The sequence below is a fragment of the Ovis canadensis genome, chromosome 8 (genome assembly GCF_042477335.2).
Source record: "Ovis canadensis isolate MfBH-ARS-UI-01 breed Bighorn chromosome 8, ARS-UI_OviCan_v2, whole genome shotgun sequence".
In the NCBI taxonomy this organism is placed as follows: Eukaryota; Metazoa; Chordata; class Mammalia; order Artiodactyla; family Bovidae; genus Ovis; species Ovis canadensis.
The window spans coordinates 85820461-85844878 of NC_091252.1; the positions used below are offsets into that span (position 1 = coordinate 85820461).

Here is a 24418-nt window from a genome sequence, read left to right on the forward strand (position 1 = left end):
CCTGGAGGCATGGCTGAGGGGCTTGGAGCTTAGGGATGGCAGTGTTTCCTGCCATGCTCTCCTTGTCCTCTTGCCTCCCCACCTCCCATTGTCTGAGCATTGCTATATCAACCAGTTTGCCCTTTTGCTGGCCTGAAAGTGGCCAACAGGCCAGCAGCTGTCTACAAGGAAAGGAGCTCACCTACAGATTGAGGAGGAGGTGGCGGAGGCAACACCACACCCGTGGGCTCTCTGATCAAGGCAACTCGGTCCTGCTCTCTGGTTATAATGCATCATCCCCGCCCTCTCCCAGCAGGTTTACCAGGAGCTCACCACCCTGTGCTTTGTGGGCACAGTTGGGCTGCAGAAGCAGGACCAGGAAGCACGAGTGAAGTTGGTGCCAGCAGCCCTTGCCACCTGGAGCCCCAGGGTGACCCACCCTTGGGGAGGAGCCTGGTTGGCCAGTGGAGAAGGGAATGAGTCCCCAGAGTCCTCCGTCTGGAGTCTCTCCTGAGGGCTCCCCACAGGCTCCCCAAACCTTCTGTGGGACTGATGTTCCTCAAAATTTCAATGATCTGTCCCTCACCTTTCTTCTATCCAGCCCCTTCTCTGGATCCTCATGTTCCTTGTGTGTGTGTTTTTTTTTTATTTTTTTTTTAGCAGCACTAACACCTGTTAAGGGGCTTCCCAGGTGGCTCAGCAGTGAAGAATCGGCCTGTCAATGTGGGAGATATCTGTTCCATCCCTGGATGGGAAGATCCCCTGGAGGAGCAAATGGCAACACACTCCAATATTCATGCCTGAGGAAATCCCATGGACAGAGGAGGCTAGCGGCCTACAGTCCACAGGATCACAGAGATATGACTTAGTGACCAAACAACAACAACTCCCGAGACAGGGGTTTGGCGAGCCCTCAGCATATACACACTCGGGGCCACCTGCATGATCTCCTCAGGTCCTAAATGAATGTTCAGCCTCTGTTCATTCCCGAGGGTAGCGTTTCCCATTGACAAATGTGTAAGTTGAGGCATGGCAAGATGAAGAAACTAGCATAGTCAGAATTTTGTCCAGATTCCTGTTTCTGGAGGTATCTATAGTTCACATCCATGAAACTGCCTCAGGTACTAATTGCAACCTCCCCAGCCCTCCACCTCTGACCTCACGCCTGGGGATGTGGAGTGAGCCTGGGGGTCAGGGGCATGCATGGGGTGAGTCTGGGTGCCCAGGTCTCTGGAGCCCGTGCTCCTCACCCAGGGCTGATCTGGCCCATCTGTGGCGGCAGCCTCTGACTTCATCCTGTTCTCCCAGTCCTTCCTCCCTGTGGTCTGAGTCTACCAGGGGCTTCCAGGTTGCCGCCACCGGGGGATTCAACCCAGGCTCTCGCCCCCAGCCCTTCATAAGGGAGTCTCTTCCCATGCAGCTCACCTGGCCCCACCAAGCTCTTGCCCCATTCAACCCTGAGTCCTGCACACCCCTGTGGGTCTCTTGTCCTCCAACCAGCCTCCTAGCACTGGTCCGTCCTACACAGAGACTCTAGTGAGTCCATTGAGAAACTTCTTGTCTCCTTTGCACCTGCTGATTCACAGAGTTTGGAGCTCTCTGTGGGCGGCTGCTGGGTGACCCCAAGGTAGAGCCTGGTGTCGGACTGGGTGTGAGTCAGGGCTTCTACCAGATAAGCCTGTGTGTGGCAATGCAGTCACACAACTCATCAGGATCCCAGGGACCTGCAGGGATTGTCTTAGCCTGGGCTGGCATCACGTGGAGGCGGGGCAGAGCTGAGAGATTGTCTAGAGCCAAGCTTTGGCCTCTCCCTGTGTGTCTGTGGGTGTGTTGGTGGGGGGATGGTTTGCGGGGAGGCTCCTGTCTGGAGCTCTGTTGGCTGTGAGCCCCAGCCTATGCTAGGCATGGTCTCCAAATGCTGGCCAGAGCACCAGACACTTTGCAATCTGCTGACTGCTGGGACAGGAAGCAAGTAATTCTGTGCCCATGGTCTCTAAGAGTGGAGTCTCCATTTCCCACAGTCCTCCAGTGCTCCAGATCATAAACCCTCTTGGTTTCTAAAACAGGAGTGAGGGAGGAGGGACGTGGGGCTGGTTCTCCCAGCACTGCACCAGGGCTGAGGTGCCTGATGTAGGGCCAAAACCTCTTGCTCCTTAGGCAGAATGCTCCAGTTTGTGATGACCCCTCTGTTGGTGAGTACCTGGCCAAAGGGTCCTGACTAGATCCCTTCTTTTCTGCTCCTTCCCTTCTCAGCGTAGTTCTTCTCTATGCTGGTTGTAGAGGGGATGTTCTGCTGGTTTCAGGTCATTTTCTTAGAAAGAGAGCTGTTCTGTATGTGGTTGCAGTTTTGGTGTGTCCATGGGAGAGTGGAGCTCAGGGCGTCCTTCTTGGCCATCTTGATTTTGCCTTTGTGTGATCAATGATCTCTCATGTTAGTATTGTAAATGTTTTGAAGTGCCAGGAACCATGTGTACATTGCCATCCGATATGTGTGTGTGCCCTGACTGCTCCGTTGACCCATCCATCTCTCTCCTGAGACTCCTGAGTCCCTGAGACACAGCAATATCGAAATTAGGCCAATTAATAACATTACCTCTACATGTCCCATTGACAGGAAGAATCACACCTCTCTCACTTTAAATCCAAAGATAGAAATGGTTAAGCTTTTGAAGAAGGCATGTCAAAGCCAAGATGGACCAGAAACGAGGCCTCTTCCCTGTAATAGTCAAGTTGTGAATGCAAAGAAAATGTTCATAAAGGAAATCAAAAGTGCTCCTCCAGTGACCAAACAAAGGAGAAGATATGAAAACAGCCTTCCTGCTGATATGGAGAATCTTTCAGTGGACTGGAGGAAAGATCACACTGCCTTAGGCCAAAGCCTAATCCAGAGCAAGGCCCTAGCTTGCTTCAAGTCTATGAAGGCTGAAAGAGGTGAGGAAGCTGCAGGAAAAAACGGTTGAAAGCCAGTAGAGGTTGGTTCATGAGTTTTAAGGAAAGAAGCCATCTTCGTAATTTAAGCACAGAGTGGAAGAGAGAGGGTTGATGCCGAAGCTGCAGCAAGTCATCCAGAAGAGCTAATAAAATAATCTCTGAAGATGGCTTCCTAAATTAGAGCTTTCCAGTGTGGAGAAAAGAGTGTTCTATTGGAAGAAGATGCCCCCGAGGACTTGCACGGCTAGCAAGGAGAACTCAGTGCCTGGCTTCAAAGATTCAAAGGCTAGGCTGACTCTCTTGTTAGGGGCTAATGCAGCTGGTGACTTGAAGCCAAGCCTCACTTACCTTCTGAAAACCCTAGTGACTTTCAGAATTATGCTAAATCTGCTCTGCCTGTGCTCTGCAAACAGAACAACACAGTCGAGATGACAGCATCTCTGTTTACAACACTGATTACCAAAAATATTAAATCCACTGTGGAGACGTAGTGCTCCCAAAAAAGGATTCCCTTCAAGATATCACTGCTCATTGAGAAAGCACCCAAGGGCCCTGATGGAGAAGTGCAATGAGATTCAGGTTGTTTTCACACCTGGTAAGACAGCATCCGTTCTGCAGCCCACGAATCAAGGAGTAATCATGATGTTCAAGTCGTGGCACTTAGGAAATAGTTTCTGTAAGGCTATAGCTGCCACAAATAATGATTCCTCTGATGGATCTGGGCAAAGTCAATTTGAAACTTTCTAAAGTGCATTGAGGATTATAAGTTCCACCCAAAACATTTGTGATTCATGAATAGAGGTTGAAATTTCAACATTAATAGAAATTTAAAAGAAGTTGATTTTAACTTTCTTAGATGACTTTGAGGGCTTCTAGAGTTCACTTTTGAAGAAGTAACTACAGCTGTGGTGAAAATAGCAAGAGAGTTAGAATTAGAAGTGGAGCCTAATGTAAAGATGGGACTGATTGTTGCAATCTAATGATAAAATTGGAATAAATGAGAGTTGACTCTAATGGATGAGCAAACAAAGTGGTTTCTTGATATAAAATCTACTCCTGGTGAAGATTCTGTGAAGATTGTTGAAATGACAACAAAGGACTTAGAGTCTTTTAAGTTTAGAATGAATTTAGTTGAAAAGGCAGGAGGAGGATTTGAGAGGCTTACCTCCAGTTTTGAAGGGTAAAACGCTGTCAAAGAGCATTGCTGCTCAGAGAATCCTTCTGTGAAAGGAAGAGTCAAATGATGTGGCAAATTTCACTGTTGTCCTATTTTCAGAAATTGTGCTACCCACCGAAACCCTCAGCAACCACCACCCTGATTAGTCAGTAGCTACAGACACTGAGACAGGACCCTCCACCAGCAAAAACATGGTGACTCACTGGAGGCTCAGATGATGCTCAACATATTTTATTTTAGAAACAAAGTGTTGTGTATTAAGGTCTGGACATTGTTTATTTAGACATGAAGGTATTGCACACTTAACAGATTTCCATGTCAACACAATATTATGTGCAATGGAAATGAAAAAGTTTGTGTGATTCCCTTTATTGTGAAATTTACTTTATTGCCCTGGTCTGGAACCCAGCCCACAGTATCTCTGAGGTTGGCCTCTATCTACATGGCTTTTAGGCTATGTTTTCCAGCCTGGAACTAACACTCGAATGGCTGCATAGTAGGGTGAACACATGACCTACTGTTGGGATATGGTGAAATATACATTTAAAAGTCCAGAGAATTTAAAGATCACTTCACAGCTGGACTGCATGTTACTTTAGGAATGATCGTTTAATTCTCTGTTTCCACAAGAAATAAAGCATTATCATTGGTTTTATTTATAGAATGTGAAGGAATGGGAAATACCATGCTACCACCCTTGTGGCAGAAATTCAAGAGGAACTAAAAAGCCTCTTGATGAAAGTGAAAGAGGAGAGTGAAAAAGTTGGCTTAAAGCTCAACATTCAGAAAACAAAGATCATGGCATCCGGTGCCATCACTTCATGGGAAATTGATGGGGAAACAGTGGAAACAATGTCAGACTTTATTTTTGGGCTCCAAAATCACTTCAGATGGTGACTGCATCCATGAAATTAAAAGGCGCTTACTCCTTGGAAGAAAAGTTATGAGCAACCTAGATAGCATATTCAAAAGCAGAGACATTACTTTGCCGACTAAGGTCCGTCTAGTCAAGGCTATGGTTTTTCCAGTAGTCATGTATGGATGTGAGAGTTGGACTGCGAAGAAGGCTGAGCGCCAAAGAATTGATGCTTTTGAACTGTGGTGTTGGAGAAGACTCTTGAGAGTCCCTTGGACTGCAAGGAGATCCAACCAGTCCATTCTGAAGGAGATCAGCCCTGGGATTTCTTTGGAAGGAATGATGCTAAAGTTGAAACTCCAGTACTTTGGCCACTTCATGCGAAGTGTTGACTCATTGGAAAAGATTTTGATGCTGGGAGGGATTGGAGGCAGGAGAAGAAGGGGACGACCGAGGATGGGATGGCTGGATGGCATCACTGACTCGATGGATGTGAGTCTGAGTGAACTCCGGGAGATGGTGATGGACAGGGAGGCCTGGCATGTTGCGATTCACGGGGTCACAAAGAGTTGGACACGACTGAGCGACTGAACTGAAATGATGACTTTTCTCCTGGATTAGAAAACAGGCATGAAGTACTTAACTTTTGTGCATTATAGAGATGTTGATTTAAGAATCACTATAAAGGCTTCCCAGGTGGCGCTTGTGGTAAAGAATCACCTGCCTACGAATGAGGTACAGGAGACACAGGCGACATGGGTTTAATCCCTGGATCAGGAAGATGCCCTGGAGACGTAAATAGCAACTCACTCCAGTATTCTTGCTTGGGAAATCCCATGGACAGAGGAGCCTGATGGCCTACAGTCCACGGGATCGCAAAGAGTCGAACATGACTCAGCACCAATAGGGTAATAAATTATGATGGGAACCAGTCAATGTAAAACTGTATCCCTTTGAAAATATAATGAAGTTGTTTCTCTGGATAAAGAAAAAAACCCCTGAGTCCTGCAAGAGCAGATGTATTTTTCCACCAATATCATCATTTTTAAGAATAAGGTCACGATGCAGGCAGAAGTCTAATTTTCCAAAAACCAAAAGATTGAAAGTGTTATGTTTATGGTGATCTCTTGTACAAGTAGTTAAAAGTATCAGTGCAGAGACTGCATCACTCAACACCAAGAGGAAGTGGGAAAGGAGATTTGAAAAAAGTAAAGATGTTGAGGAGGATGCTCATCAGCTGCGACAAAAGACTCGAGATGGTGCAGCCACTGTGTCGTCATAACTGGTAGACAGACTTGGGATTCCGAAGGTGTGGTCTCTTGGCTCTGAAGTGAACAGCAGGAGAACAAAGGTGGCCAAGCAGAGACTGAGTCCTCAGGCCAACAGAGCACCTGCCACACTTCCTGGGAGCACCGCCTCCGGCAGAATAGAAAGAGGCCTTGGTCCACGAGGCTGAGGAACTCCTGTCAATTTCCTGGGGCTGCCCCTCCCCAGCTCCCCTCCAGCCCCACCCTCACTGAGGGGCTCCACCTCCACCCCCACCTCAGGCCCAGCAGCTTGTTGTCATCTCCTCCTTCCTTCCTGCATCACAGAGTCACGCCAGGCCCTGACACCGCCTGCTCAGGCTCAGGACTGGAGCCAGTGAGGAATCAATCTGCTCCCTTTACTCAGGTCCGGATCCTCCCCGAGGAGGGCCTAAAGGACCAGGGAGCAGGTCCCAAGAGGAGGGGACTTGCTTCCTGACAGCCTTGGGGGGCTGCAGGGAAACCTCCTTCCTTTGCTCCCCTCCAGACTCTGAGCAGCACACACAGCTCTCAGGACCAGGGTCCCTGCCCCCATCTCTTCCTGGTCACCCCAGTTGGGCATCTCCACCCCAGCTCAGGCCCACCACCCCCAGGCACCTCTGCTCAAGGCAGGGCCGCTCAGTGATGGAAGCTCTGGGTTCCCAGGAGGCTGGGGCCGGGCAGGCCACAGGCTGAGTCACAACTGCAGCTTCTCCAGGAGCACAGGCCTGGCCTCAGCCCCTCCCACAGTCTCTGCTGTGGGGCTCCTGCCTTGCCTGCTTCACCCACACTACTTCCTGTGAGAACGGGCCTTTGGAGTTGGGTCTGCAAAGGCCTTCCCACCCCTTCCTCTGGGATGAGAGCCCAGCCCCTCTCATTTTGGCCACTGGGTTGGTCCCCTCCCCGCTGACACATCACGTGGAGTCCCCATGCTGCTCTCAGGCCCCTGAGTCCTGCCCTCCCCCTGAGTGCCTGCTGTTCTCACACTACCTACCCTGGGCCCTGCCAGCCAGCAGTCTGTGCTCAGTCCGGGGACTTGGCTAAACCCTTTAGCATCAGTAGGCCCTCAGCCTAGTGAAGGCCCCACCCTTTTCACAGTGTCACCTGACAGTGGGGACCTCTCAGAACTCAGGGCTGAGCTTGTCTGAGTTCTGCTCTCAGGTGATATGGGGTCTTATCCCCCTGCTCATTTCCAGGATGAGGAGGTTCAGTGAGGGGCAGGGGTTGGCTGGGATTCACCTTTCCCGTCCTCACACCAGGCCCTGTGCCCCTGTCTTCCCTCTGATTTCTGCCCTCAGTACTTCTTCTTTTAAAGGATCCAGGCTACGATGCTTATTATGACAAAACCGGGGAGAACTCCAAGGACAATCTCAGTTTTGTGGTTGCTGGCTGGGGCCGTGGGCTGCACTGTAGCGAGGACTGAGGTCAGTGATGCTGCAAGGAGAGTAAGAGTGAAGCCCTTGTCCAGACCCCAAACTCAGCAGATGCCTCCTCGTCCCCGACTCAGTATCTCTACTGTGCAGACAGCTTGTACCCATCACATGGAGGCCCCTGTGATAGGTCCTCAGGTGAGATGGGGCGAAGGGAGGAGCCCAGTCCTCTCGGGGCTCTGACAGCTAATGGGGGAGCAAGGTTTCCAACACAGCCACTCAGTCCCGCTGTGACATCAGAGACGGTGACCTGAGGATGCAGTCCTCAGGAGCTACAGCAGAGGCGGTATTGACAGTTTTCCTAAAGTGGAATTGGTGACATTTAGAAGAAGATTCTGGAAAGAGGGTACAGTGAGAAATAAATCCCAGAAATCAAAAAGATGTCTACAGGATTTGGATCAGCAAAAATCCATGTTCAGTCGTCCAAACGCCTGTGCTGTGAGGAGAGACGTCAGGAGGTGGAAGAGGAGTGAGGATGACAGAGCATCCTGGATCATTGTTCTCCCAGAAACAATTCACTTTTTAGATTTTTTTTAATATTATTTATTTTTATTCACTCCAAAAACATTGTTAATTGGGGTATAGCCATTAACAATGTTATCATAGTTTCAGATGAACAGCAAAGAGATTTAGCCATACACATACATGAACCCCTTCTCCCCTAAACCCCTCTCCCATCCAGGCTGGCACATACCACTGAGGAGAGTTCCATGTACTATACCGTGGGTGCTCGTTGGTTATCCATTTACATATAGCAGTGTGTACATGACCTTCCCATAGTTCCTAACTATCCCTTCCCCCAGGTAACCATAAGCTTGTTTTCTAAGTCTGTGAGTCTCTTTCTGTTTTGTAAGTTTTCTTGTACTATTTCTTTTTAGATTCCACTTATAAGGCATGTCATATGATATTTCTCCTTCTCTTCTGACTTAGATCACTCAGTATGACACTCTCTAGGGCCATCCATGTTTCAGGAACAGCTCACTGTAGATGGATCACTTTGCCAAAACACACAGACATACAGACACACACACGCATACACAGAGGTTGGGTCCATATCACCTTGAGTGGACTACCAGTTCTCTACACTCGCCTCACTTACCCGAGGTCTTCAACATTTTCTCCCAGCGCACCATAAACTCCTGAAGCCAGGCCCGACAGTCTCCATGGAGACCTTTTTGAAGAAGTCGGTCACAGCTCTGTCCTTCTCCCACTTCTCTTTAATCCACCTCCCTCCAGAATGATCCACTGTCCAGTGCCCATCCTCTGAATCAAAGTGGAGGCACATTTCTCCATTGAAGCCAAAATGCCAAGATCCACTGACGTGTCCATCCTCTTCACACTGGCATGTCATCCTACCCTGCAAGGTCAGAGGATCTGATCTCATCGAGGAAAAGAAAGAGCATAGGCTCTGGACTTGATGAATTCTTTGCCTCACCATGATCCACCTGCCCTGGGCCCAGGTAATCAGGCCCTGTTCTCTCCTCCAAGGCCCACTCCTTCCACTGGACTACTAGGGAAGGACCAATACTCAATTGAATTTTTTACCCATAAACAATGGATGCAGCTCCTTCAGTATCTGGACTTCCTAACTCACCTCTGGATTTGATGGACATGAGTTTGACTTGATGGACGTGAGTTTGAGCAACCTCTGGGAGTTGGTGAAGGACAGGGGAGACTGGCACGCTGCAGTCCATGGGGTTGCAAAGAGTGGGATACGACTGAGTGACTGAACTGAACTGAACTGAACTCACCTCTGGGTGTGTCTTTCTCCAGTATATTGTCAGGCACTTGCCCCGTGAGGAAGTCCCCGATGTCTCTGAGTGTTTCTCTCTGTGTTTCCTAAGTGTTCGTAGTTTTCACCTCCTCTCCCAATGGACTTGTGGATTGGATCATGGCGCCACCACAGTCAAAGGAGAGAAAAACATTCCCATCTACCTGGCCTTGAGCCACACACCACAGCTCTCCAGGACTGGGGTGAGGATCGACGGTGAAGTTGTAGCAAAGAGAGTGAGCATCTGTGAAGGAAAATGCAGGTGAGGGCAGGTTTTGGAGAAGAAGACCCATTACCTTCTCCCCCCCACTTATGTGAGAGCAGAGGAAAGCTGCAGGGCTGGGCTGGTAGAGCAGGAAGGCCCCCCTGCTCCCCAACACCACCTACAGGCTGAGCAAGTGGAGGAACCACATAACATTATCTCTACTGTGCTCATAAGGCCCACACAGAACCCAAAGCTGCAGAAAGCAGAATTTACAATTAGGGTCACAGGATTTAGCAAGGCCAGGGAGATGCTGCTGATCTGCCACTTTGATGGGTCTTAGGATCCTGGAGAAGGCGTGGCCCACATGGCATGAAAGAGAAAATCCAGAACTTCTGAGGCAGGTGGTAGAGGAGGGGATTAAAAGCTCAGAGAAGTGAATGTGCCAGAGTGGGCACAGTATGAAAGGGCAGGAAAGTGTGCAGTCCCCCAGGTTCCTTGGAGCCCGAGAGGAACGAGCGGATGAGAAGCATCTCCAACAGCTCAAGGGTGACTTTTGCTGAGGGTCAGGGTTGGTGGTGGGATTGGTGTTCCTGTGCGCTTCCAGCAGGAGCGAGGATGGAGAAGGGGAAAGAGGTGATGCCAGGGGGAGTGCCCTATGTCAGAAACAAAGCAGATGCAGAGGCCAAGGGGACCAGAGAGCCCCACTGTAGCCAGGCCTCACTGCAAAGAGTACCACGCTGCCTCCTAGCACAGGGCGATCCTAGAGGCAGACAGAAGACAGAAGAGCAGTGAGCCCTGCTAAAAACTACATGATTGAAAGGAAAAATTATATAAAAAACAGAGACAGACACAAGGCTGAGTGTTCAGGAATCTGAGTGCAGACATCCCAACAAAGTGTCCAGGTCCTTTGTGCAGTATCCAGCACTGAGTCAGGTCTTATATTCAGAATCCATTCCTAGAGACAGAGATGCCAGGCATCAGCAAGGAGGGCCCTCTTATCACCACAGCAAGTGCAGAAGTCCTTCTGGCCTTGGAGGCCACATGGTCATTGCCTGGGGTAAGTGTACACTTGGCAGAACGCCACCCCCACATTCATGAGGTCCAAGGGAGGGACTGTCATCATGTCCAGCAGTCTGAAACATCATCATGGCCCGCCTGTTATTACTGTGGTGCCTGAGATCTGTGGTAAGGAATACACATCTGTCCCACAGGAGTGTCACCCATCCACTGGTCCTCATAGTGCTCATTTCACTTTCATTGCATTTACATATGAATGAAAAATCTTCACAGTTAGTAAATTACCGTGCGGTGAGGGTACCATAGAAGTGATTTCCAAGTTCACACTTCTGACACAGACCTTCATCCCCCAAGAGTACTTGTAAAGAATATCACATCCTGGAGAAAATGACAGAGTACCAACCTACAACCCTCCAGGGCTGCAGGAGTGTCATCCCTATCCTATCTCCATTTAGTTCTCAGTGTGGCCCATAGATTTCTATACTTGTGCATATGACATATTTCAATCTCTGCAGACCATGGTTTTCTGTTACAACGGCTGTCCTAGCACAAAAACAGTTAGGGACGATTGGACCTGATCACCTGCTTCTTGGGCAGATGACCCAGCAGAACCTGTGACGTCAGAGCTATCTGTCTGTGGTGGGAAAGGTGCAATGTGCCGTCTACGGCATTTTACTTGGAGGTTCACAACACAGACCCTTTATGTCCTGAAGCAAGGCCATGAGATTTGCAGTGGGGAATAGCACACCATTTAAATGTGGCTCCTGGTATGGTCCTGGGGGCTAGTGGAGATGAGGCCTCTGGTCATGAAATGTCAGCGTTGTCTATCATGATCTGGGCTCACCAACCCCTAATTATTAGTTCAGATAGACCAGCCATCAGAGGATTAAAGAGATATTGTGGTTTGGCATAAGAAGGGCCAGAGGCAACAAATAAGAGAGAGCAGCAGGTGGCCTAGGCCTGACATCAGAATTGTTTTAGGACCACTATCTCCAGGGTCTGCCCTTGTGGCTCAGCAGTAAGGAGTCCACTTGCAATGTCAGAGCTGGAGTAGATGTGGGATCTGTCCCTAAGTGAGAAGATCCCGTGGAGGAGAGCATGGCAACCCACTCCAGTGTTCTTGCCTGGAGAATCTCTTGGACAGAGGACCCTCGTGGGCTACAGTCCATAGGATCATAAAGAGTTGGACATGACTGAAGGGACTTAGCATGCACACACTATTCTCTGCTCATGCCTGAGGCTTCATGCAGTGTCCCCTATATCTCCATGGACCATGGAAACCACTCTAGAGCAGAGGGGGTCAGGGGACATCAGCCCATATCTGCTGGACCCATACTCCTTTCACATTCACACCACCCAGAACCTACAAGGCAGGACAGAGCAAGTGTTTGGTTCACAGACAGGCAGCTAAGCCATCCTTGCACTAGTCCCTAAGGGATGAGTCATCTATTACTATTACAGGGGAGTCACATTGTTCTTTTTTTTTTTTTTTCCCCAGGTCGTCTTTGCCTGCTCTTGTAGCACAAATGTGGAGATGTAGAATGCACACAGACACCAAATGACCTGTTGAGACCAACTGTGTTACTCTCTCTCTTTTGAAGAAAAGATTCTCCAACTCCTGCCTTAAATAATAGCTATTTATAGGCCACTGTCTCCATAGTCTCAGGGAATATGAATGTGGGACTGAAGGGTAGAAGTGGGGTTGCCCATCCTCACCCTCATGCCCTGTGTCACACACTTTGGGAAGCTCTTCTCCCATCTCTCCTGCTTTATGTTCTGGGGGCCAGGCTGGGAGGCTTCTGCTGGGGTGAATTCTCAGGCAAGAGGATAGGGTGCCAGTTGACAGAGGGGCAGGTTTAGGAAGTTGTTGGAGGCCCTGAGCTTATTGGGATGGGGAGGGATATGGAAAAAATAGTGTTGTAACCAAGCAGGACTCTAAGGAGGCTTCTTAGGTAGACTCCAGCCATCTCCTTGCCCCCACCTCCTGCACCGCCCCCCCCCCCCCAACACCCCGCCCAAGTGTCGGACTCCACCTAGACCTTTGCCCATCTCCCTCCCCGCCCCCTGCCGCCCCGGCCCGCCCAAGGCAACTGGTCAGGCTCCACCCAGCCTTCCTCTGAACCCCATGGGTTCGGTCCCTCGGGAGCGGCCCCCACCTGTCCTGCACCCGCTTCAGTGGCTCCAAATTCCAGAGAGGCGGCCTGCGGATTGGAGCATTTCTTGCTGCTGCCCGGGCTCCCATTTCTCCCAGCTTCCTCTCCCTTTATGCTGTGATTCCTTTTTCACCCAGATCTTGTCTTTTTCATGCCAGGGCAGGGAGGGGGGCCGGGGCGGGGGACGAGGGATGGCAACAAGCTGGGGAGTGGGGGCGGGGAGCAGGAGCCCAGCGGGAAAGGAGGCGCGGAGGTCTAAAAGCAGGGAGGCGGTCCAGGCTCGACGTTCCCGAACCTGGCGGACACCCTCATCCCTCTTGGGGTCTTAAGGCCCCGTGTCCGCTCCCCGCAGGTTAATCCATGAACTCACCTCCTCGCGCCGTGCAGAACCGGAGAGACAGGAGAAGAAGCAGGGCAGCCACACTAAGAGGCGCTTCGGAGTCAGTGGTCCAGCCCATCACCAAGGGGAAAGTGCTTTGATCTGACTTCGTGGGGAGACCCGAGCTATTTGTGTGAGAGCCCGCCCCGCCCTTCCACTCTCCGCCCTGCCCTCCAGTCCACTCCCGCCGGTTCCCCGCCGTGTCACCCCCCTGACCCTCCTCAGGTGATGCCTGGACGGTCCAGGGGAGCCAGGCGCCTCCTTCTCAGGCATCGGAAGCCTCGCATGGCCCCACCCAGCCGGCCCCTCCTGACTCACTCCTTGCTCCTCCGAGTCCTTCTCGCCCCTCAACCTTCCTCCCCATTCCCGCCTGCAGTCTTCCTGCGGTGGTGGTTTGCTGGCTCAGTCGTGCCCGACTCTTGCGACCCGGAGGACTGTAGCCCGCCGGGCTCCTCTGACCATGGGGATTCTCCAGGCGAGAGGACTTCAGTGGGTCGCCATGTCCTCCTCCTTGGGATCTTCCTGACCCTGGGATCGAAGCCGGATCTCCTACGTTGCAGGCAGAGGCTTTACCGACTGACGTAGGAGGGAAGCCCTGCTTTTTTTAAAAAGACTCAAGATTTCCAAGCCATCCACCACCCCTCAACCACCCCCACCAAAGAATTCTGCGGATCTCTTGAAAGGGCCTGAAGACAGCCCTTAACTGCAGTGTCATCAGCAATATGTTTTCTAGTACTTTCTGCCCCCAGAGTAGTCCTAGGTCTTTTGTGGGCCAAAGTAACTGCTCATTAGAAAGAGTTTGAGGACTGAGGCCAGAACCTGAATTTGCAAGTTCCCCGTGGAGACCGGGATCCAGCGCTGCCACCGCGCGCCCCCTGGCGGTCTCTTCCGGCTGCTCGTTCTACACTGGTAGCCTGTGTGATCCATTTTATTCCCCCTCATAATTTACCTGTATGCAGCATCCAGCCAGCACTGAACATCTCACTTTCACATCTCAGGGCTATCTGCTGATGAAGAGTGAGATGATCCATCACTCTCTGGGACTGACAAGACCTCCTAATTCTTGGGAAGTGGTCTATCTATGACATAGTGATCTATCAATGACATTGAGAGGTCAACGTCTGTGACAGAAGGATCCATCTCTCTGTTATCACGGGGCTCTCGGCTTTTGCTAGCTTCAGGGGTGACTGAGCCCTGACCTCGGAAGGTCGCACGGACACCTCAGCACGGGTAGTGCTCCATTTCATGTCTTCTCACTGAGTGAGGCTGGCTTCCCTATTTATAGATATGGAAATGGATGCGAGCAGAATATTAAGGAAGTAGCAAGAGCAATCAGGTGGAGTTTTATGTTCTTGGAAGGATGTTCATTGTTGACACTCATTAACATCACCTCCCGGTTGATTTCACTCCCATCTGGGGCTACTGTGTCTGGGGGTGGCCAGGCCTGTCCAGAGTGGCCCGTCTTCTCCTATGTGGCTGTCCTGACCAGGGGTCTAATGCTGTCCTTTCGTCTTTCTCGTGCTCTCCTAAATCACTTGCCTCTTTACCAGCCTCCTCCACTGGGGCTATGTGGTCCCCATGTTGCCTCTTGCCAGAGATTAAACCCAAGGTCCTCTCCCCCAGGCCTATGCATGAGAGTTTTCCCCTGACACACTGATCACCTGAACCCACTAAATTGGTGCCCCACCCAAGCCTGAGTCCTGTCTGTTATGCACTGAGCCTGTATCTCCGAACCGACCGAACCCACCAAGACAGCAAGTCCACCACAGTAATGCAAAGGCAAGAAGGGAGTTTATTTCTAGCGTGCTAGGGCCCAAGTCTCTTCCAGCACAGTGGAATCCGACAAGAGCCCCGAACAAAGGAGTATGGCGGCTTATATACAGGCAGTTCTTTGTCTCAGTTACAAGAGTAGCTGGCGTTACATGATTGGCCAGGCAGGGTGAGCGCATGTCCTGTCTCTTTCTGGTAAACATGACTCAGGTCCTAGAGCCCGTCATTTGGTCCCTAACATTCCCCCCGTCCTTAGATCATATAGAGGAATCTTCCTCTCAGTCCTGAGACACAGTTTGATATTGTTGCCGAAGCACAAACAGCTGTACTGTATTTATGCGTTCCTTTACAAAGACTACAAGTCTATTGATAATACATGGGCCAAAGGTAAGCATCAGTAGAAGTATTAGCAGGGGTCCCAGCAAGGTGGAGATTAGGGTGGTCAACCAAGGGGATTGTGGAAACCAAGACTCAAACCATCCTTTTTGAGCCTCACATTCTCGTTTATGTTGGGCTAGTCCCTCTCTTACTTTGGCCATAGATTCTCTAACTATTCCTGTGTGATCAGCATAAAAACAACACTCTTCTCCTAGGGCAGCACAGAGTCCCCCCTGTTTCAGAAAGAGCAGATCTAATCCTCTTCTGTTTTGCAGAACTACTTCAGATAGGTAAGTTAAAGACGATTCTAAATGACTAATAGATTGCTCTATACGGGTGATGTCCTCATCTATGGCCGCTCTCAGGGAGTTAAATCCTTGGCTTTGCAGGGACAAAGCTGTTATTCCTGTTCCGGCCCCGGCTATTCCAAGACCGAACATAGTTGCTATGGTTATGGCAGTAAGAGGTTCCCTCTTGACTTTGTAAGTTCCTTCTTGAGGATTTAGGGTCAATTTTTGGGCCCAGTAATCATATATTGTTTCCTCTGGTCGGTACAGAATTTTTGGCACGACTGCTACCATAACACAGAATTCTTCTTTGGGATCAAAGATTGAGCTGTGTAAGCATGGAGTCAGCCCCATGTGTGAACAGACCCACCATCCTCCCATCCGTGGTATTAGCCACCTGGCTATGGGCAAGCCCATAGGCTCAATGACATGCACACACAGTGGAGACCTCTCTGATAATACCTTGCCCATACATAACCCTTTTCCCCATACCTCTCTCATTGTAAGGCCTACTTTTCGGTCTCCCCATTAACATTGAGGAGGATCGGTGCTGTTGGCCAGGTCGTAAGAGGCATTGAGGCCTACTGCCTCATAATAAGGGGGAATTAAGTTGTAACATAACCAACAGGATTTAGTTGCCTCAGGATGGGTTTGATTTAAGGTAGCATAAGCTGCCTTTACTAATTTCCATAGTGGATCTGTTTGTCCGAGTTTAGCAAGGGGGCCTTCCTCTGGGTCTTTTGTTGGTCCCTGGGATGTAGGTAGGGAGGTGGTCGGGTAGAGAGTTGCATGGACCTGTTCAATGGGGTTTGGACCTATACAATATATTTGTACCGATTCTAAAACTTGACTCACAACAATGATCTCATTATAATACTCCCGGTATGGGAACCCGTCAGTTCTGGTCTGAAGCCCCCATGATCTCCCGTTGACCCAGGCCTTTTCTTTTTTTGCTTTGTCAATGTTAAACCTTATTTTTACCTGGGCAAAGTTATGATCCTTTTCCCAATTGGAGTACGGAGGTACAGGTCCTACAAATGAGAAGTTAAGCAAGTCCCGATTTCCTACATCCCACCGTCTATACCCTGGAGTCTCCGATCCATCATTGGAAGTTACGCAGTCCCAAGATTTACAATAAGAGTCCTGTATCCCCCCACAGATCTTCCAGTTATGCCTGGGCGCACCTGGACATGCCCAGAATGCATGATTCCGGAGCTTGCCCCTCTTCCAGGGTACATTTACCACCGGCTTAAGGTCAAAGTATAAGTCTGGCCACCAAGTATTTGGTGGATGTATTGCGGTGGTGGAGTTAAGCATCTCACGTGTTAGTCCATTTTGCAGTTTCCAGGTGATTCTGATGGGTTGGTGCGGGTTCACGCTGGCAGCTTCGGAGCAGAGTAACATGGTCATCTATAAGATGGTCCAGACGAGTTGTCTTGGTCCTGTTGACGACGCTGGAGCTTCAGCCTCAGGGGGTTGAACGGGTGCAGACACGCTTCTCATTTTTTTTAGCGTCTTCCTGCTCTGCTGAAGTAGCTGGGCGTACGTGGTTGCAATGCACACAAGGCCCGATACTGTCAACCTTTAGGGCAGTTGGGGTGGTAAGAAGAACAACATAAGGACCCTTCCATTTGGGTTCTAGTGCCTTGGTTTAGTGCCTTTTGACCCATACCCAATCTCCTGGGCCAACGTCATGTGAGGGAATAGTTCCCTTATTTTGACCCATATGTATTTCCCAGAGCAGTTTCCAGACACGAGAGTGCACCTTGTTTAAGGCCATCAAGTCCTCTTGGAATTGTCCCAACGTGGGAGGCGGTAGTTTTTTCTCTTCAAATATTGGACATACAGGGGGAGGTCTCCCATACAGAATTTTAAATGGGGTCAGATTAAGTTGATAAGGAGTATTATGCGCAGGGAAGAGGGCGAAGGGAAGGAGGGTCACCCAGTCCCCGCCAGTCTCTATAGCCAATTTAGTTAAAGTTTTTTTAGGGTCCGATTCATTTTTTTTTTTTTTTTTACTTGCCCTGAGCTCTGTGGACTGTATTTACAATGTAACTTCCATTTAGTCCCCAGGGCTAGGGCAAGGCTCTGAACTATTTGACTCACAAAAGCAGGTCCATCATCAGAGCCGATGGTCACCGGCAGGCCAAACCTGGGAACTATTTCTTTTAAAATCTTTTTCGCCACTATCATCGCAGCCTCTCCCTTTGTAGGAAAAGCCTCCATCCACCCTGAGAAGGTATCCACCAACACTAACAAGTACCGGTAACCATACTTGCCTGGCCTTACCTCGGTGAAATCTATTTCCCAGTGTTTCCCTGGTCCTTCTCCCCGATACCTCAGTCCTGCATGTTGTCTTTTTCCTGGTCTCATCTGTTGACATGCCTTACAAGCATGCACTATGTTTTTTACAGTTGTCTGGTACCGGGGAAATCGCAGGAGCGCAGTTTGAAAGAGCATCAGAGTCTTCTTTTTTCCCAGATGAGTAGACAAGTGTAAATGCTCACATAGTTGCTGTCCCAACTGAGCAGGGAGTATCAAGTAGCCGTCTGAGTCTCGGTACCATCCATCTTCACCTTTTTGAAGGTTGGTGTGTTCTTGGATCCAAGCAAGGTCTGTGGATGAATACTCAGGGATTGGGGGCAGAGTTCCCATACCTGGAGGTGGAAGTCCGATCGCCAACACAGGGGTGATGAAATCTTCATCAGCTACTTTTTGAGCTGCCAGGTCTGCAGCACGATTCCCTCGTGCTGTGGGGCTGTCACCCTTCTGATGCCCAGGTACGTGTACTATTGACACAGCCCGAGGCATCTGTACAGCCTCTAAAAGTCTATGGATTTCAGGCAAATTTTTAATTTCTTTTCCTTCAGCTGTCAAAAACCCCCGTTCCCGATATATCGGGCCCTGGATGTGTACCGTGCCTAAAGCATAGCGACTGTCAGTGAAAACAGTTATTCTTTTTCCTTTGGCTCTCTCTAATGCTTGAATCAGGGCAATTAACTCTGCCTTGTGCTGAGGTATCCAGGGGAAGGGCCTCTGCCCATATCGTCTGTCCAGAGTCATCTACTACTGCGGCTCCTGCCTGTCTCTGTCCATCTTTTACATAACTGCTGCCATCTGTGAACCATTTTAGCTCACTGTTATCCAGTGGAGTATCAGTTAAGTCCTTTCATATTGCTGTTACCCCGGCCAGTATCTCATCACAATCATGGAGGGGGCTATTTTCCTCCAGACTGGGCAAAAGAGTGGCCGGATTTAGAGTGCAGGGCGTTTGGAAATGAATCCATGGGGTGTCAAGTAGCAAGGCCTGGTAGTGCGTCAAGCGGGCATTAGAAATCCATTTACCTGGGGGTTGCTTTAAAACTCTCTTTATGGCATGAGGAGTGTAGACCAAGAGTCTCTGTCCATAAGTCAGTTTATCAGCATCGTGGACTAAGAGCACGGTGGCCATGATGATACGGAGGCAAGGTGGCCATCCGGCTGCCACTGGGTCCAGTCTCTTGGAAAGGTAAGCTACAGGTCGCTTCTATGGTCTCCATCTCTGTGTTAGTACCCCCTTCTCTATCCCCCGCTTTTCATCTACAAATAATTGGAAAGGCTTAGATGGATCAGGGAGGGCAAGGGCAGGAGCTTCTAGCAAGGCTAGCCTGAGCTCTTGGAAGGCCTCTTTCATTGGCTCAGTCCATTTCCAGTCCTTGTTTTCTTTGGTCCCTTCATATAGGGGCCTGGCCTTTTCTGCAAACCCCAAGATCCATAACCAGCAATATCCCACAGTTCCCAGAAATTCTCTCACTTGTCTAGGGTTAGCTGGCTCAGGGATCTGGAGGATGGTTTCTTTCATAGCCTGTGTTAGCCACCCCTGGCCGTTTTATCTTATAACCGAGGTATGTAACCTCTTGCTTGGCAATCTGGGCCTTTTTGGCACTGGCCCTGTAACCTAAAGTCCCCAAGGTTTGGAGAAGGTCACCTGTTGCCTCTTGGCACTCTTTCTCTGTAGCCGCTGCCAGCATAAGGTCATCAACATATTGTAATAAAACAATGGTAGGGTGTTCAACCCGATACTCATGGAGGTCTTCGTCCAGGGCCTCATTAAATAACGTGGGCGAATTTTTGAAACCCTGTGGTAAGCGAGTCCATGTCAGCTGCACAGGGGTCTGACCACAGTCTTCCTGCCATTCTAAGGCAAAGATCTCTTGGCTTGCGGGGGCAAGAGGCAAACAGAAAAAGGCATCTTTTAAATCTAAAACAGTATACCAAATGTAGTTTGGAGGTAAGTTGCTTAGCAATCTATAAGGGTTAGGAACCATAGGATGAATATCACTCACCCATTTGTTGACTTCTCGTAGATCTTGAACCGGTCTAAAATCAGTTCCCCCAGGCTTTTTCACAGGCAACAGGAGAGTGTTCCATGGGGACTGGCACCTTTTCAGGACCCCAGCGTCTATGAGACGTTGTATATGAGGAGTAATTCCTTGTCGAGCCTCTTGACACTGGCTTTCAGTCCCACAATGATAGGGCGCCTCTGTTTGGCCAGTCCCATTCCTGCTGTTTCAGCCCAGGCCTGAGGGTATCTTTGAACCCATGGCTGTACTTTGGGGCTTATCGTCGCTGGGGCCTCTGGCAAGTAGAGTCTGTATTCATCTTTTAATGCCAGAGACAGGACCTGAAGAGGATGCCCGGTCCCATCTAAAACCGACACTTGTCCGTGGTCGAAATGAATTTGGGCATTCACTTTAGACAGTAAATCCCTTTCCAACAAGGGCACTGGACACTCAGATATCACCAGAAAAGAATGGGTTACCTGGTGGGCCCCCAAGTTCACATGCCGTTTTGTAGTCCATCCATATCATTTAGTCCCGGTTGCTCCCTGCACCCAGCTACTCTTCTTACACATGGGTCCATCTTTTTGGTTTAAGACTGAGTATTGGGCTCCCGTGTCCACCATGAAGCCAACCAGTTTCCCCTCCACATTTATAGTTACCCAGGACTCGGGGAGGGGCTTCGAGCCCTGACCCCCTTAGTCGCTATCCTCACCCGCGTAGAGGATATGACTGTCTGGAGAGGGAGTCTCGTTCTTGGGGTTCTTGGGCCCCTCTTTTAGACTTTTCTTGGGGCATTTATCTTTCCAATGTCCAAACTCTTTACAAAATGCACATTGGTTTTTCTCAAGCTTACGCCTTGTCATTTTTTCTTCAGTTTTTGAGTCCAATTTTTTCCCTTTTTGAAACCTGTTTTTGTTTTCAACCCCAGCAAAAAATATCTGGGCCAGCTCTTTTTGATTTTTACAGTTTTCTTCAGCTCTAAATTCTCTTTCTTCTCTTTTAATGCGGTCCTCTCTCTCTTCTGGGGTCTCTCTATGATTAAAAACTCTCTCGGCTGCCCTCACTAGATCTTGCAAGGATTGTTCACTTTACCTCTCTATCTTTTGTAACTTTCTTCTAATATCAGGGGCTGCTTGATTTACAAATGCTAACATAACTGCCGCTCGTGACTCATCTGCCTGTGGGTCCATAGGGGTATACTGTCTAAAAGCTTCCATTATCCTTTCAAGGAAGGCTGCTGGGCTCTCATTTGGCTCCTGCCTCACTGAATTTATTTTGGCCAAATTAGTTGGCTTCCTGGCGGCCGCTCTAAGGCCGGCCATAAGAGTCTGGCGGTACACTCGGAGATGCTCCCTACCTTTAGCGCGCTCAAAGTCCCAGCAGGGCCGCGTCAGGGGAAATCCCTCATCAATCAGGTTAGGCTGCGTAGTGGGTCTCCCATCTACCCCGGCACATTCTTCCAAGCTTCTGACAGGATCCGCTCGTGCTCCTCTGTAGTGAAAAGCACCTGTAACAGTTGCTGACAATCATCCCAAGTGGGATTGTGAGTAAAAAGGATAGACTCTAAAAGATCAATAAGACCCTGCGGTTTTTTAGAGAAGGAGGGGGTCTGGGTTTTCCAATTGTACAAATCACTAGTGCAGAAAGAAGGGCCAATACTGATATGTCCCCTCTCCACCCTCTCTGGCTGGCCCTGCCCGGACCGGAAATGCGTGAATGGTGGAGGAGGGGACTTCTGGGTCTTCTTTTTCCGCTATGCTGGCCATTTTCCCTGTTCTTCCCTGAGTTCCCTGGGCGGGGGCCCCTTCTCTGGGAGGAGCTGAAGGCTCGGTTCTCCTCCTGGCTTCTCCCGATGAAACCTGTGGAACCTGTGGAAGCAAGGGCAGATGTGGATCTGCATACAGGGGTGGGAACAATTTGGTCTCCAGATCAAGTAAATTGGGGTATAGTGAGGATTCCTAGAATACCGGTTTCACCCGGTTGCTGCACCTTTTTTTCTCTTTTTTCTCTTTGGATGCTTCAACGACTAGTACCTGTGGACGTAATGAAGCTGAGGATGGGGAAGAGGGAAGGGAAGTGAGGGGCTGGAAAACAAAAGGTTTTAGCCAGGCTGGGGGGTTTTCCACCAGGTCCTTCCAGACCAAAATGTATGGAGTTTGGTCTGGGTGCCCCGAAGGGTAAGGGGCGAGCACCTTCTCTCTGACCGCTCAAATAGTAGGCAGGCTGAAGGTGCCTTCTTGTGGCCAGCCAACATCAAAAGCAGGGCACTTGGCAGAACAAAAAGTTACTAACTTGCTTTTCTTCACCAGCAATGATAGATTCTGTGTTCTAGACTTAAAATCAGAGAAGTGGTTAACCATAAGAGATAAAGGAGTAGAAGTTGTTTGTCCCATGATCACAGAAAAGTACACTGAGAGCCAACAGAGCACACAAAGAGCAACGCAGACACCACAAATAGACAAACAGATAACAAACGCAAGGTAGCCACCAACAATGCACTCAATCTTACCTGCAGGATGTTCACAGAGCCAGCCGCCTCCCCGGCACGATACCGGGCCTCGGCCTTATGCCGGACTTAATCTAGTAACCAGAGCCAGCCGCCTCCCCAGCACGATACTGGGCCTCGGCCTTATGCCGGACTTGCCTCTGCACTTTACACCCAGATGCCTCCCCAGTATGATACTGGGCCCCGGACTTAATCTGGGCTTCTGCAACGTTAGCACCAGTGCTCAGAGCTCTTATCTCCTAACGAGGTTACTCCCTTCTACCAGGAGAGTTGTCCTCCCTGGTGGGACGGAGATCCTGGACGAGCACCCAAATGTTTTGCACCAAGCCCGTATCTCTGAACCGACCGAGACAGCAAGTCCACCACAGTAATGCAAAGGCAAGAAGGGAGTTTATTTCTAGTGCGCTAGGGCCCAAGTCTCTTCCAGCACAGTGGAATCCGACAAGAGCCCCGAACAAAGGAGTATGGCGGCTTATATACAGGCAGTTCTTTGTCTCAGTTACAGGAGTAGCTGGCGTTACATGATTGGCCAGGCAGGATGAGCGCATGTCCTGTCTTTCTCTGGTAAACATGACTCAGGTCCTAGAGCCCGTCGTTTGGTCCCTAACACTGTCCTCCTCCCAGCCCCCATGTGTCTCTTGTTCCCAAACTGCTACACACCAGGCTCTTGGTTTCCTTAATCAGTATAAATCAATCAGAGGCCAGATAATAGAAATAAATCAAATTTCTTAATGAAAAGAAATTGAGGCAAGGCTTTATTGGGACCACTACTGCAGCAGAGGGGAGTGAGAACAAATGACAGTTTGCTTGCGTGCTTACTCCCCAAGGTGGTGGAGCTAGCTGGTTCCTTCTATGGGGTGATGGGAGGGGTGTGTCCAGGGGTCAGTCAGAGGGATGGCTAGGTGACTGGCTGAACCCTTAAGTGTTGTTGTGTTCTGGGGGCATGTGAGGCATCCTGCTTTTGCTCTGGGTTCTTCAAAAGTGGCAGTTGGGTTTTTCATCTCTTTATATCCTTTTTCCAGAATTTGCTTTAACTACTCACTAAGCGCAGGCGGCTGTGACAGGGTGCACTAAGCGCAGGCGGCTGCGACTGGCGCACCAAGCGCGGTCGAGAGGAGCTACCCCATGGCCGAGGTTGGGGCAGCGGTCGAGAGTGCCAGGCTGCTAACATGCAGGAACAGCCGGGAAGAGCTACCCTGAGTCCAAGGAGCGGTGGCTGCGCGGGCACAGGAGGGCCTAGAGGAGCTATCCCATGTTGAAGGTCAGGAAGGGTGGCGGTGAGGAGATAGCCCTTATCCAAGGTAAGGAGCAGCAGCTGTGCTTTGCTGGAGCAGCCCTGAAGAGATTCCCCACGCCCAAGGTAAGAGAAACCCAGGTAAGATGGTAGGTGTTGCAAGAGGGCATCAGAGGGCAGACACACTAAATCCATACTCACAGAAAACTAGTTAATCTAATCACACTAGGACCACAGCCTTGTCTAACTCAATGAAACTAAGCTATGCCCACGGGGCAACCCAAGACAGGCAGGTCATGATGGAGAGGTCTGACAGAATGTGGTCCACTGGAGAAGGGAATGGCTAACCACTTCAGTATTCTTGCCTTGAGAACCCCATGAACAGTAGGAAAAGGCAAAATGATAGGATAATGAAAGAGGAACTCCCCAGGTCAGTAGGTGCCCAATAAGCTACTGGAGATCAGTGGAGAAATAACTCCAGAAAGAATGAAGGGATGGAGCCAATGCAAAAACAATACCTAGCTGTCGATGTACTGGTGATAGAAGCAAGGTCTGATGCTGTAAAGAGCAATATTGCATAGGAACTTGGAATGTCAGGTCCATGAATCAAGGCAAATTGGAAGTGGTCAAACAAGAGATGGCAAGAGTAAACGTCAACATTCTAGGAATCAGCGAACTAAAATGGACTGGAATGGGTGAATTTAACTCAGATGACCATTATATCTACTACTGCGGGCAGG

The 24418-nt window shown here is 49.7% G+C and overlaps 1 long non-coding RNA gene and 1 pseudogene across 1 annotated transcript; both read right to left on the bottom strand.

Annotated features, from left to right (window-relative positions):
- Positions 1-7520: 7520 nt before the first annotated feature.
- On the bottom strand, positions 7521-13260 carry LOC138444675 (UL16-binding protein 2-like; annotated as a pseudogene).
- Positions 13261-14953: 1693 nt separating this feature from the next.
- On the bottom strand, positions 14954-22758 carry LOC138444978 (uncharacterized). The gene is made up of 3 exons (XR_011258681.1): positions 21642-22758; positions 21296-21429; positions 14954-17198 (listed from the first exon to the last, which is right to left on the bottom strand). It is a non-coding gene; the product is annotated as an uncharacterized lncRNA (long non-coding RNA).
- Positions 22759-24418: the final 1660 nt, after the last annotated feature.